Consider the following 14,042-nt stretch of genomic DNA (forward strand, 5'->3'; position numbering starts at 1 on the left):
GCTGCCTGATTTTCTGGCCCACATTTAAAAAAAAAAAAAAAAAAAAAAAAAAAAAAAAAAAAAAAAAAAAAAAAAAAAAAGAGGAAAGGGAAGGGAGTCGAAATTATAGTTCTTACCATCCCCAGATACCGTTTAAGGCTAAGGAAGACCTACTTACTCCTCAAAGATTTCAGCTCGGCCATGTCCGTTGGGAGTAGCAAGCACCTCTCCAGCGCGTCGGCCACATGCGCGCCTTCGCCCTCGTTGAAGTCCCTGAGGGAGGCGTCATCCCTCAAGGGCTACCCATGGAGCATTGGGGCTGGGAGGCAAACTTGAGCCTCGGACGAGGTGGTGTCAACTTGCTTGTCTTGACTCTTGCCACCTATCTTAATCTACTTGAACAGCTGCAGAGTGTTGTCCTCCTCCTGCGAGGACACTAGCTTATCCTCCATAAGCCTTTTGCCTTTATCTTTCTTCTTCTTGGGGTAGGCAGGTACGGACCTAGAAGGCTGGCTCATCTGGGAATGAGAAGGAGGAGGAGGGGGAAGCTTCTGCTGAGCAGAAGTCGACCTAGTCTTCGGAGGAGGAGGGGGAAGCTTCTGCTAGGACTTCCCCAGTTGGCCTTCGATTAGGTCCAACAAGCTGGTGGAGGGCTTCCTCTTGTAACCCATTGTTGGTAGAGGAAGGGCTTCGGAAGCAAGGAGGTTTGCTTCGGTCAAACGAGGGTCGCGCAAGTCCCCGGGAGGGTCCTCTGACTGATCAAGCTGGGCGAAAACGTCGAACGCGTCCTCTTCCCTCTCTGGATTCTCCTCGGCAGCCTCGGCGAGTACTTGGGAAGAAAAGGGGACAGCTAGGGTAACAACTTCTGGATCGGAGGGTTCCTCAAGGAACAAAAATCCATCCTCGGTCACAGTAATTCTCTGAAGCCGAGGGTCGTTGGCTCGGATCATGTGCTTCGGAATCGAGAATGATTTCTGGACAGGAGTATAGCCCAAGATTTTGTGGGCGGCTCTAACTTGATTATCGTCCTCGTTTATAAAAACTGATGCCCTCAGCACCTTCTGCAAATCCTCCCGGTTGACCAGGTGGAAGTGGAGTTCAAAACGTGCGGGTCTGCAAGGAGAAAACACCACCACATTAGCAAAAAAAAAAAAAAAAAAGAGAAGGAAAAAGACAAGGGAACTTGAAACCCTTCCTACTCCCACTGCCCTGCCTAGTATTCCCTTCGTTGTTGGGCAGTAAAGGCCATCGTGCCACTCCCCAGACATGATGAGGGAATCCTAGTTCAGCCCCTTGCTGGACTCAGGGAGGCACTGGATGAGTCGTACCCTGTCATCCCTTGTTTTCAGGTAATAGGACTTCCCCTTAAGGAGCTGAAGGTTGTAGCACCAGTTCACGTCATGGTGGGTCAACCTTAGCCCCATCTTCTCATTCAGGGCATCCACACAGCCCAAAATCTTAAAGACGTTTATTGCACACTAGGTGGGGGCCAACTGGAAGTGCGTGAGGTAGTCCCTCATCACCGGCCCCATGGGGATCCTCATCCCACCTTCAAGGAAGGCGACAATGGGAGTTACCACTTCGCCCTCTTGCCTTTGTAAGAGCCAATCCCCATCCTTATAGTATCTCAGACCTACATTGCTGGGAATCTTATAGTCGGCGATGAATTTCTCCATCACCTCCTCAGTGTAGACGTATTTCTTAAACCTACCCATCCCAATTGACGCCTAAAGGAATTAAGAAAGAACAAGTGAAGGAGAAGAAGGGGTAAAGAAGAAGAGAGCTCAGAGAGGGATAGAGCGACTTACTGGAAAGAGGAGGAGCTCCTCGGACATGCTTTTTGTACTGGAGATGTAAGTGAGAGTGTGGTTGAACTTAGGAAGGACGCGCGAGAATTCTTGATTACAGATAAGAAACAGGAAGAAGCAGTTCGAATAGGTATTTATACCCCAAATCGAAGAGCCATACGGGTTTTCCCACCCATAAATGTGAGACAAACCCCCACCGTTAGATTGGTAACGCCTCGTTAGACATAGAGAGCACAGAGCCGCCTAAATTTAATGATGGGCACGTTACGCGCTCCGAAACGTCAGCAACGCGCCTTGGGCAGATGAATAGATCCCAGTGCTGACGGGGAGTAAGGCTCGACTGGGCACGGAGCAGGCCCGAGGATGTCAAAATCCTTATCCCCGCCCGAGGATGCGTGCAGCAAGATTTTGAGGGGCTATTGTGGGGCCAGAAAATCAGGCAACCTTGGCCCACTCCAAGCCAGGCCTAGGGGCCCGCGCCAAGGATGCATGAGGGGTCCGATGATGAAAGTACGAGGACCGGCCCCCGAGGAACATATCCGAGGATGGCCCGTCCTCGGGCATCTGAGATCTCAGAAGAACACGAGCACCACCCCACCAAAAAGGGGTCTTCTTGAATATCCGAGGAGGAGAGGGTCCAGTGCCACGCGTTGGCGACGAGAGCACGACAAAGGAGAAAACTTTAGGCGAGCTGTCACCTCTGCATTGAATGCCCTCAACTAACGTCCTGGCCGCATTAATGAGGACAGGACTCCTGAACAGTGTTGCCTTGGGTGCTGCAACCCACTGGAGGAATAGGGATGCGGCTGATGGGACAGGCTCTCAAGTGGTGGCCTGACTGATCGACAAATGGAGGGTTAGGATCAGTTTAGAGAGGTATATAATGTAAGGAGTCTCTCCTGAATGAGGGATTGGAGATCGGCATTAAGGAGTTCTGTAGTGACCTGTGCCCTCTGAATCTTTGTAATCAATCTTAAAAGAAATAATAAGAATATCAAGCTTCGGAAGACCAGTCTGAGGAGCATCATTGTGCATCCCAATCCATGTTTAAGGTAATAAATCCACATGCAACCATGCAGGGCAGTTGTACCCCTTATTAGGGCCTAGTTCTTGAGCCCACTCTCTATAAATTCATTGAAGGGCAAGCTGGACTTGGGTCCACTCTCACCACCTGAAGAAGTGTCCCAAATCTAGTCCCTACAATAAATATAAAAAATAACGATAAACTAGAAACGGTACATTGGTATTGACTAGTACCGAAATATATCATTCCACTGGTCAAACCAGTATAGTGTCTAGTATGAGATTTACTCCCTTGGTCCATACTATATATATACACTATTTTGTACCAATTAATTCCAATTAATGAGCTGTTTAATTTTCTCTCTAATTCATTTCCTATAAATCCAAGATCTCTATAATCTTAACTTCTAGCATTTTGAGATTTTAGCAAGGGTTCAACTTGGATATGACCTTGACAAACCCTCAAAAAGGTTTGTCTACAAAATAAACATTTAATGGAGAGAGAGAGAGAGAGAGAATTATGGTAGTGGCTTTTCTCCCCCTTTCACTCTTTATTTCTCACTTTCTCTCACTCAATCCCAACCCCTCCAGCTCTCTATATATTTTTTAAATTGCAGATGAACTTCATAAAATTTTTTATGAAGACCATCATAGAAACATATAAAGGCAAAGCAAACAACGGTTTTATAAATTTAAATAAGAAAAATTATATCTCAGCAAAGTTCGTTCTATAGATAAAGAATATACTTTATTCATTAAACAATTTAAAGTTGTCATTAATACTCTTGTCATAACAACTTTTTTTTTTTAAATAAATAAAAATCTTTTAATTCCTTTTTATCTTATACCACTCTATTATCTATTTATTAATTTATAGATGGTAATAGATTAGAAATCTTAAATTTCCCTCTCATCCCTCTATCTAGGAGTTTTTGAAGTCTTGTTACCCTCCGGGATGTTTAAATTGAAGTTAGAACCGAAAAACAATGCTAAAATTAATTTTGAGGAGTTTCTAAGAGTAAGTGTTAGTAAGGGTCATCAAATAGTCTATGGCCCACAGCCCGACCCAAAAACCCGACAGCCCACCGGCCTAATGGGCGGCCCGGCCCATTGTTATTGAGGCCCATGGGTAGCCCACTAGCCCAGTGGGTTGGGCTGTGGGCTAGTTTTTATGCCCATGGGTACCCGGTGGGCTAGCCCAGTAGCCCAACCTGTTGCCCAGCCCGTTGGCCTAATCCATTAGTCCAACCTAATAACTCATAATTCGTAACAAAAATATATAGGAAATGTATGAAGGATTGATCTTGAGATATTATAGAGAAATTTCTTAAGAGAACTCCCTCAATCAGTAAGATACCTAAAGTAATTGTGCTAAACTTAGTTTACTAGATATATATTTTTCTAGTAGTCTATCAAATTTGAATTAACCATTTGACATTTTTTTTTTATTAAAGATAAAAAAAAATATATATTTAAAGCCTTAGTAAATAAAAAATTAAATAGGTTTCTATCAACAAAACAATAAATTAAATAGAATTGACTATAAAAAAAATTTGTAATTAAGTATTAAATTCTTTAATTTTTTCCTTTAAAAAAATAGATTGATTATTCCCTTATAAAAAATTGATTCTTTCCTTATAAAAATAATAAAATAATATGCTAACACAAGTCCATGGATAACCCATTAGGCCCAACCCAATAGCCCATCTCGCTAAAGACAAAATGGGCATTGCCCATGGGTAGGGTCATGGGCTAAGGTTTCCTCTTTCGGCCCAGCCCGACCCAGCCCATTAACTAGTTAATAGCCCATTATGCCCAGCCCATTGTGCCCATGGGCCAAGTAAAAATGGGCTGGGCCAGCCCGACCCGGCCCATTGACAACCCTTAAGTGTTAGTTGGCATAATTACAAATTTTAAATTACTTTCAAATCATACTTAGAAATTTTGATTTTAAATTAACTGTCCATATTACAAGACGACTTATCAAAATTTTAAAAAAAAAAATTATCTTTAGTATTTATCCATTTTTTTTAATTACATTCTTGCCTTAAAATTAAAAAAATAAAATAAAATTTTGACATGCAACTGATTTTAATTAATTCAATTAAGGTTCACTCAAAATCAATTGACCATAATTATAAAATTCAAAGTCCTAGTTGCAAGAATAGAAAACAACTGATAATAAATATAAAAAGAGAAAATGTGGTTTTGGTTTTGGGCTAATCATAACTTGCATCTCTGACACTTCTATGGGTGATTGGATTTGGCTTTAGGGATGACAATTTTTCCCTACCCCGCCTTGATCTACAACAACTTAACCCACTTCACCTTGCTTCGCTCCATGTGGGTTTTCCACTTTTGTGGGTGGGGATGGGGCAAGATATTGTCCCCATACATCGAGGCGGGGCAGGAATGAGTTTAGGATTTTTAACCCTGCCCCCCTCTATTAATGTTAAAGAATTAGTTTGTACCACACTAAGTATTTAAATGTATGAATATTAAGACTTTTTATTTTATTGTGATATTGTATTGATAAACACTTGGGATAATGCTATCAAGCCTTAATGACAACTAGTTTGATTTGATGTAATAAAGTCAACACCTTACACGGGCTCGCCCCACCCCATTTGCAGCTCACTTTGTTTTCATTTTCCTTTTTTTTTTTTTTTTTTTGTTGTGCGTGGCTTTTCTTTTCTCTTTATTTAACCCCACCCCATTTGCAGCTCACTTTGTTTTCATTTTCCTTTTTTTTTTTTTTTTTTTGTTGTGCGTGGCTTTTCTTTTCTCTTTATTTATTTTGTAGTTATGACTATTTGAAACACAAGGATCAAGTCTTTGATACATCAACCCTCATTTACCATGGCAATTGAATTCAATTGCTAATTATGCCAACTAGCCTTGAAGTGTCATATTGTACTCATGTAATGTGACCATCATATAGGTGATCCTCATCTAATTTTCTAAATAATACAAACTCCACCAAATTAGTAGTAACCAATCAGCTAAGTCTCTCTAATCAAACAATTTTATTGGTGGGATAAATGCCTTTAAAATTTGAAATTTCCAAATCCAATTATTTGGGCAAATAAGATGAAGAAATAAAAAAGAGTAAGCAAAGAGTACTAGTCTAGATGCACCATTTCCATGGGGTGTTGCAAATTGTGAAGAACAAGAGTGCAAACTATGTGCAACTTTATTAAATGCTTTGGTCTCGAGTCTTGATGCATTGTTTCATTAAGAGAAACATGACACGGTGATGTTTTGTTTCCTAAATAATATATTTTAAAAAAAATTAAAGATTTATTTGGCATTTTAAAAAATAGTAGGAGTAATAAATATAGTTTATCAATTAACAAGAAATATTATTATTATTATACTATATAGTGTTAGGACATATGTGGTTCACATGTTAGGAACATATATCACTATTTTGTGTAATTGGTTAATCTTTTAACAAAACGCACTTTACTTGTATTTGGGTAGCTCTAGGATGTGTTTAATGCTTTAAGAAACCTTGTTTCAAGTTCAAGTATTAATGTCATGCAAGTCTGTCCAAGATTCAAGTACAAAAAGTGTTATTCATTAAAACTTGACAGCTAGCTCAACAATTAGCAATCTATCAAGGCTTGAAGAGCTGTTCCAATTTGTGGCTCGACAGCAGCTCACAAATTGGGTATCTGTTGAGGTTTATGAAGTTCAATTTTCCAAGACTATTTTTCATCCAATTCATGACTGTATGTTTGGGCTTTCTTTTCTCACAATCCTAGACATATAAAATGATTATTTTAAGGGCCGTCAAAGGAGACATAAGTTGCACAAGTGTTGAGCAAAGTTTGTTCAAGCAAATTGTGACTAGAGACAGAATTTTTCCTAGTTCATCTTTCTTGTGAAGAAGCTGCTGTGTTTGTACACCATAGGGTTTTGTGACCAAGGAGCTTCTTGATCTTCATCATGTGATGAACTGAAGAACTTTGCAGCCAACAACCTTTTCTAGTTGGTGATTGAAGTCGCGTACTGGGATCTGCACAATTGGTTAGTCACGTACTGGGAGCCGTGCATTACAAGGAGAGATTGTCACTGTAAAGTTGTTATTTACAACTATGTGTTTTTGTTGGCTTATATTTCGTGCCAAATTTGATTGTAATTTTATTCAATCTTTTGTACCTTGTATTTATTATGGGATTTCGTTGTAAGGGTTGTGTGATAGAGAGAGTGGTGTGAAGACTCAAGCATTTGAAGACTGAAGAACTTTTGGCGAGTAGCTCGCGACTTAGCATCCCGCAAAGTAACACATGTGCCTTGCACATACTGAAATGCAAAGAGTTAGGCCAGATGGAGACAGCTGTGTCTTGTGAGTATCTCGCAGGTAATGCCTTCCCACGAGACACCCATGAGACATTCTATTCTGCCAACCTATCCAGTCTGATACACACTTTCTATGCCTACACTATTTATACCCACATTACCCACAAATGTTGTTGAATGCTTCTTAGAGAAAACCCTAGCCAAACACCTTGAGAGTTAGAGATTGTTATACCCACAATCCTCTACATATTTGTTTTGGGAATTTCCTCAACTCCTACCTCTCCATTTCTATACCATTGAGAGGTTGATAGCCTAGAAACTTACCACACCCTTTCAAAGTGTCAAGTGAAGTTTTGGTGCTACTGGAAAGTATTAGAAGAAGCCAAGGATGGCAGATGCAACATGGAGCTTGTTGCGGAATTCGGAGAGCTAGACAAGACACGGTTCCAAGAAGCCTTATTGGAGTAAGAGCTTGAAGGGCTTAGGTACAAAGGGTAGATTAGGCTTGGAGGGTCTCTTACTCACCCATGTATCCCAACTGATTGTCTAGTGGATTGATTTCTACTTGGAGAGCGGCAGAGAGGTTTTTTACTGAGTTCTTCAGTTTTCTTTTTGATAACACGTCTCGGTGTTATCTATGTTTGCATTTCTCTTCCCTACTCTTGTTCATTTCGTTTTTACTGCTGTGTTGCTTTTAATATGGATTAGAGTAGCTCTCTTGCTTATAAGCTTGTGTTTACACTATTCCGCACTTAGTATTAAGTTAGTATAAAATCAACCATGCCGTAACTTTGTTTTAGGGGCCTAAATAGCTCTTGTGTTTTCAACACATTTTCGAGCTTTCAGTTACTACAGAACAAGTCCAATTAAGTATTGGGATAAGGGTTCAACTATAGGTTGGTATAAAGACTGAGATTCCTTTACTTGTAACCACTTGTTGTGATAATAGTGGTGACCTTAAAATCACATAGTGGAGTTTTGACATGTAGGTTTTCCCTATTTGTAAACAAATCACCCGTGTCTAATTTAATTTCTGCTGCATTTAGTTATTTGGTGATTTGTTTATGCTACCACGTGTATTGCATGTAAATTAACTTAATTAATTCACTTGACTAATTAATTAATTAATTTATCACAAGGAGTCAATACGTTTTTGGCCTATCAAGTGGTATCAAAGCAAGCACACTCTGATTAGAGTTAATCTTTGCTATGTGATCCATTGACTCCTGTTTGTCATGGATAGAGGACAGTCTCTTATTATACCTCCTTTATTTGATGGCACTAAATATGCATACTGGAAAGTACGCATGAGAGCTTTCTTGTAGTCACTAGATGAGAAAGTGTGGCAAGGTGTGGAGATAGGCTAGACTAAGCCAAAGAAAGCTCTGGTCGACTGGGATAATGCTAAGATCAAGGCGGCAAATTTCAGCAGCAGAGCATTGAATGCCTTATTCAGTGCAATCACAAATGAGAAATTTAAGAAGATATCCTTCACTGAAACTGTGAAGGAAGCATGGACCATTCTCCAGACAACCTATAAGGGAGCAAAGGCTGTCAAGGAGTTGAAGCTTCAAAGGCTCACTACTAGCTTCAAAGAGATCAAGATGGAGGGATGAGTCGTTCGATAAGTTCTACGCCAAACTCAAAGACATAGTGAACTCAGCGTTCAATATTGGGGAAACCATTCTTGAACCTAAGATTATGAAAAAAGTGCTCAGATCTCTACTCGAGAGATTTCATGCCAAAATCATCGCAATTGAAAAATCAAAGGATATTGATAAAATTCCTTTGACAGAGCTGGTTGGTAATCTGCAGACCTATGAGTTAGGTTTAACAAGGATTGGTAAGTCGAGTAAGGGCAAGAGCATGGTATTGAAGGCCAAGAGTAGTGACACTAATGAGTCTTCAGATGATGAAGATTTTAAGATGAAGTCCTAAATTACAAGGCAATTCAAAAAGTTCATGAAGAATGCCAATGGGAAGGGCTTTGACAAGGACCGTAGACAATCCAGTTCTTCTCAGGTCAAGAGCCAAGATAAAGGGAAGAAGGATAATAGGGATAGCAGTCAGTACACTGTTCCCTTAAGACCAAAGTGTTTTGGGTGTCAAGGTTTCGGTCACATGAAACAAGAGTACCCTACATATCTCAAGACTATTAGGAAGAGCAAGACATTTGCTGCTACTTTAAGCAATATCAAGCTTGAGGATGATTCTGACAATGAGGATGACAGAATCCTAAATGCCTTCACTGCCACTGTCAATCCTACTAAGGGGATTGTTGAAGATGTGGATGAAGACGAGGAATTAGCGGAATCCAAGCATGAGAAGATGTATAGGTTGACCACCAAGAAGCTTAGTGATGTGGAACTTGAGCATGAAGAGCTTTCTATAAAGTTTGATGAAGCCAATCAAACTATTGGAGCACAGAGGTTTGAGAATAACTTCTTAGCTGAGAAGACTATTTTAAGTCAGAGCTCAGCTGGAAAGAACTTCAAGCACTAAGCTCGATAAAATGCTCAGTCTTCAAAAACCTGCTTTCGATCGAACCGATTTAGGGAATGATTTCTTTCCTTCTAATATTGCTTCTACTTGTACTACTATTTTTGTTCCTTATAGTAATAATGTTGAAATTAAGAACACCAATGTCAAAACTGATTTAGCTAGTGAGAACATGGACAATGGTAAATCTATCTTAGGAGCACCCCCTATACAAGATAAGAAAGAAGCTAAAAACCCTAGGGCTAAGAAGGCTAACTCTCAAAAACCTAAACAGAAGAAGCAGCATATTTGTCATCACTATTGAGCAGCCGATCATACTTGACCTAATTGCTATAAGTGGTTAACTACTCAACAGAGCAATGGCATGATTGCATCAGGAAACTAGAATCAATTTCCATCCTCGTTTACTCCTCTTGGAGATCTTTTCAAAGCCCTCATGTTCCTTTTAAACTTGAACAGTTTCAATTCTTCTCCCTCACTACTAGATCAAGGATTTGCTAGATGAAAGGTTTCTTCCAAGGTGTGGAAGGAAAAGGGCTCCAAGTGATTTCATCACTTCTTCTCTCTCTCCCTTTCTTGTTTTTGCTTTGCATTACTTGTGTGTTTTGCTTTACTACTTTGAGTCAGTCTAGTTTTATACTTTATTTTGTTTTGTTTAACATGTTTTTGTTTGGTTTTCTCTTCAGTTTTTTCTTTGTTTTGTTTTTCATTTATTAAAAAAAAAAAATTAGTGTGTGTTTGTGTACATTGGTACTTATGTACCTTGGATGGTCATTGAAACAGAGTTTTCTAAACTTTGTATCTTTTGTAGCTTAGATGAGCATCTTCATGCACAACTAAGCAAGTAAGCTTTGTGGCTCGTGTTTGTGATGAGTAAGATTTAGTAATGTCTTGTACTTAACACTCGTATCACTCCTTTTGACGGGAAGGACTAAAAATTCCTAAGAGAAAGGCATAACTAACCATCTCACCACTTTTGTTCGCCAATCATGAAATGACATCTGTATGTTTCGGTATTGCAAAAGTGCAATGTCAATGAAATTTGTATGCTTCGGCATAGCAAAATTGGAATGTCAAATGCTTAACATCATTGAGTATTTCTTTTCTTTCTCTTATATGCCCATGCATGATTTGCTCAAAATATATATATATATATATATGCAAAGAAAAATCAAAAGCAAAAAGATCAAAATGCTTTATATATGATTGCATACGTATATTCTAGGAGATGTGAGAGTTACAGGTTATACTTGAAAAGTGATAGTCCCCATCAAACAATTATGATTGTATGTAAGTTAAAGTGATTTTTTCATGTCTCAAATCATCATAACATGTAGACGCTTATGCAATCTTGCGATGTTTTTCACACACAGCACGCAATATTCTTTAATACTTTTGATACATGTGCAGGTACAATGTGATTTGGCTATCACAAGGTTTACATGTGTTAATTTATTCTTACTAAACTGTCTTGACTTGTTTTTTAAATATAAAATTGGTTAGACTTGTTTAGTGTGTGTGTGTGTGTGTGTGTTTTGAGATTTATGTACTTAAAATTTTTGTTGGGAGATGATTTTTGAGAGTTCAAAATGTTGTTTGGATCCTTGTTTGAGTTGCATGTTTGATTATATTCATATCTGTGTTTTTCTCTTCTTGAAAAACTGTTTTTAAGCAATCTCGACAGCTCCTCGTCACCTCTCAATACCTAGCTTATTTATCAAGCTCTTCAGTTACTTTTTATCGCAATCTCGACACCTCTCAATAGCTAGTTGGATCGATTGAGAAAGTTTTTGTCCCCTAGATACCTCCTCTATACCTCCTCAATTGCTTTTTGATGTGCATGAAATATATACAATAAAGTACTCACATATCTACATATTTAGCTTTACTTTTATGTTATTTTGTTACTGATTATATAATATCTTTGTGTTGCAGGTAACAAGGGCTTTACATGCAAAGTAGGGCTAGGCCAATTAAATTCAAGTCCAATTGGAGCAAGAAATCAAAGGAAATTTGCACCAAATCCAAGTCCAATTCGGATTAGGATTCCAGCCTAGACATTAGTTAGTAGTTTTTGTATAACTTTCAGCTCAGATATCCAATCAAGATGATTCAAGTTGTGCTGAAAAGTTAACTTAAAGGGCTACAACTTTGTAGTTTACCAAAAGTCCGAATTCTGAATTTAAATGGGCCAAAATCGTCGGGTAAATGAAGCCTAAAAATCTAGGATTTTCTCCAAACGGGAATTCCACTTGTAATAGGATTCCTAGACCTATTTAAAGGCTCTCTAGGGTAAAAAGAAGAAGAGAGAAACCTGAGTGGAAAAGGAGGCACCGCATAGAAGAATTTGCTTTTGGGAGTCTTTCAAAAGAGGAGTATCTGAGGACAAAGGCCAGAGTTTCATGTTGATCAACCAATTCGGATGAAAGACATAAGTTTTATTTGTTTTCTTTTTAATTTTATTATGAACTAAATTTATTTTTCTAGAGCATTGATGTAGTCTAGCAATGAACACACAATTTATTTTTTTGAGTTATTTTATTTTTAATATTTCCATGATTGAGTGTTTAATTCTTATTCTTAATGCTTACTTTTTTTTACAAATTATAGTTTGATCAATTGAATTACAATGAGTCCAAGAGGTGATTTGTTATTTTAGTTCTAGAATTAAACACCATTAGTTGAGCGAAAGCAGAGATGCTTTACTGCGACTAGTGTGATTTTTCAGAAAATTCAAAGTATGTAATGAATCTCCAATTAATTAAATTCACATAGAGATATGGAATTGTTAGTTGAAGATATTTTTGATATTATTCGAGAGAAGATATTGAATACTTAAGGAATTTTTAATCATCAACGGGAGATTATTAGAATTTAATAATTAGGAAGGATAAATTGTGTGGGATTTGTTAGGTGAAATCAATCGCTCTGGATCCATTCTTATCATATTTTTACACTGTTAGATATTTACGCTTTGTTAATTCTTTTTATTCGTAGATTTATTTTTCTTAAATAGTTTAATTTAATTCGGATAGTAGAACATTCCATTTATTTTCGATTTTTCCAAATAGTAATTAATTTAGTGAATTTTGATATTCAATAACATAGTTAATCCTTGTGGGTTTGACATTCATTTTCTAAAAACACTTTACTACTTGTTACGATTCTATAAGCTTGCAGATTATTTTACGCGAACAAGTTTTTGGTGTTGTTGCGGGGGACTAACTATTTGTTATTGATATTGATACTAGCTAGATATTTACTACTTTGGATTTTATTTTATTTATTCAAAAAAAAAAATTTAATTAGGTGCATCTGAGTTTGTTTTCTTTCTTTTCAGGAATTAAAAGTGCATGCCCCGATCTAAACTATCAGAGCATACACTCTTTGATCTTGAAATTGAAAGAACCTTACGTCAGCTTAAGAAAGAAAAGAAGAAAGAGGCCAACACATCTCTATCTAAGATGGCTGATCAAGAGCAAAAGGCGTTAAGAGATTATGCTACACCCTTGGTAAATGGAGCTACATCAAGCATAAGGAGGCCAGCCATACAAGCCAATAATTTTGAGATCAAGTCGGCCATCATTCAGATGATAAAGTAGACTATCCAGTTCGGGGGGTTGTCACAAGAGGATCCTAATGTCCATATTGCAAATTTCTTGGAAATTTGTGATACTTTTAAACATAACGGAATGATAGATGATGCAATTCGACTAAGGCTTTTTCCCTTCTCACTTAGGGATAAAGAAAAATTTTGGTTGAATTCTTTGCCACCTGGCATCATTACTACATGGGAGGAGTTGGCACAAAAATTTTTAGCAAAATATTTCCCTCCCGCAAAGACAGCAAAGCTAAGGAATGATATCACCACGTTCATCCAATTTGAGGGTGAATCATTATATGAAGAATGGAAGAGGTACAAAGATTTATTGCGAAGGTGTCCTCATCATGACCTTCCAGCATGGCTTCAAGTGCAAACATTCTACAATGGTCTAGGAGCTACAAACAAGTCTATGGTTAATGCAGCAGCTGGTGGAGCTTTAATAAGTAAAACACATGAGGCAGCCTATGAACTTCTAGAAGAATTGGCAACCAACAACTATCAATGGCCTACAAAAAGAGCAATGCCAAGAAAGACAGCTGGAGTTTTAGAACTTGATTCTATTACCTCATTGGCGACACAAATGGCAACTTTGTCTCAACAACTAGGTAAAATGAATGTTAATGCTATTCAAACTAATGTTGTTTGTGATCATTGTGTAGGAAATCATTCAAGTGTCGACTGCCAAGTGGGAAATCCTTTTGCCCAATCAAGTTATGGACAGACAAATTACGTGTCAAATTTTCAACATCAAAATAATCCATACTCTAACACATACAATCTTCGATGGAGGAATCACCCAAACTTCTCGTGGAGCAATAACCAAG

General features: G+C 38.2%; 1 non-coding gene across 1 annotated transcript; it reads right to left on the bottom strand.

Annotated features, from left to right (window-relative positions):
* Positions 1 to 13,462: 13,462 nt before the first annotated feature.
* LOC112021077 (small nucleolar RNA R71) lies at positions 13,463 to 13,569 on the bottom strand. Its single transcript, XR_002883839.1, has one exon. It is a non-coding gene; the product is annotated as a small nucleolar RNA R71 (small nucleolar RNA).
* Between the last annotated feature and the right edge of the window lie 473 nt (positions 13,570 to 14,042).

The sequence above is a fragment of the Quercus suber genome, unplaced genomic scaffold, assembly GCF_002906115.3.
Source record: "Quercus suber isolate HL8 unplaced genomic scaffold, Cork oak 2.0 scaffold_92, whole genome shotgun sequence".
In the NCBI taxonomy this organism is placed as follows: domain Eukaryota; kingdom Viridiplantae; phylum Streptophyta; class Magnoliopsida; order Fagales; family Fagaceae; genus Quercus; species Quercus suber.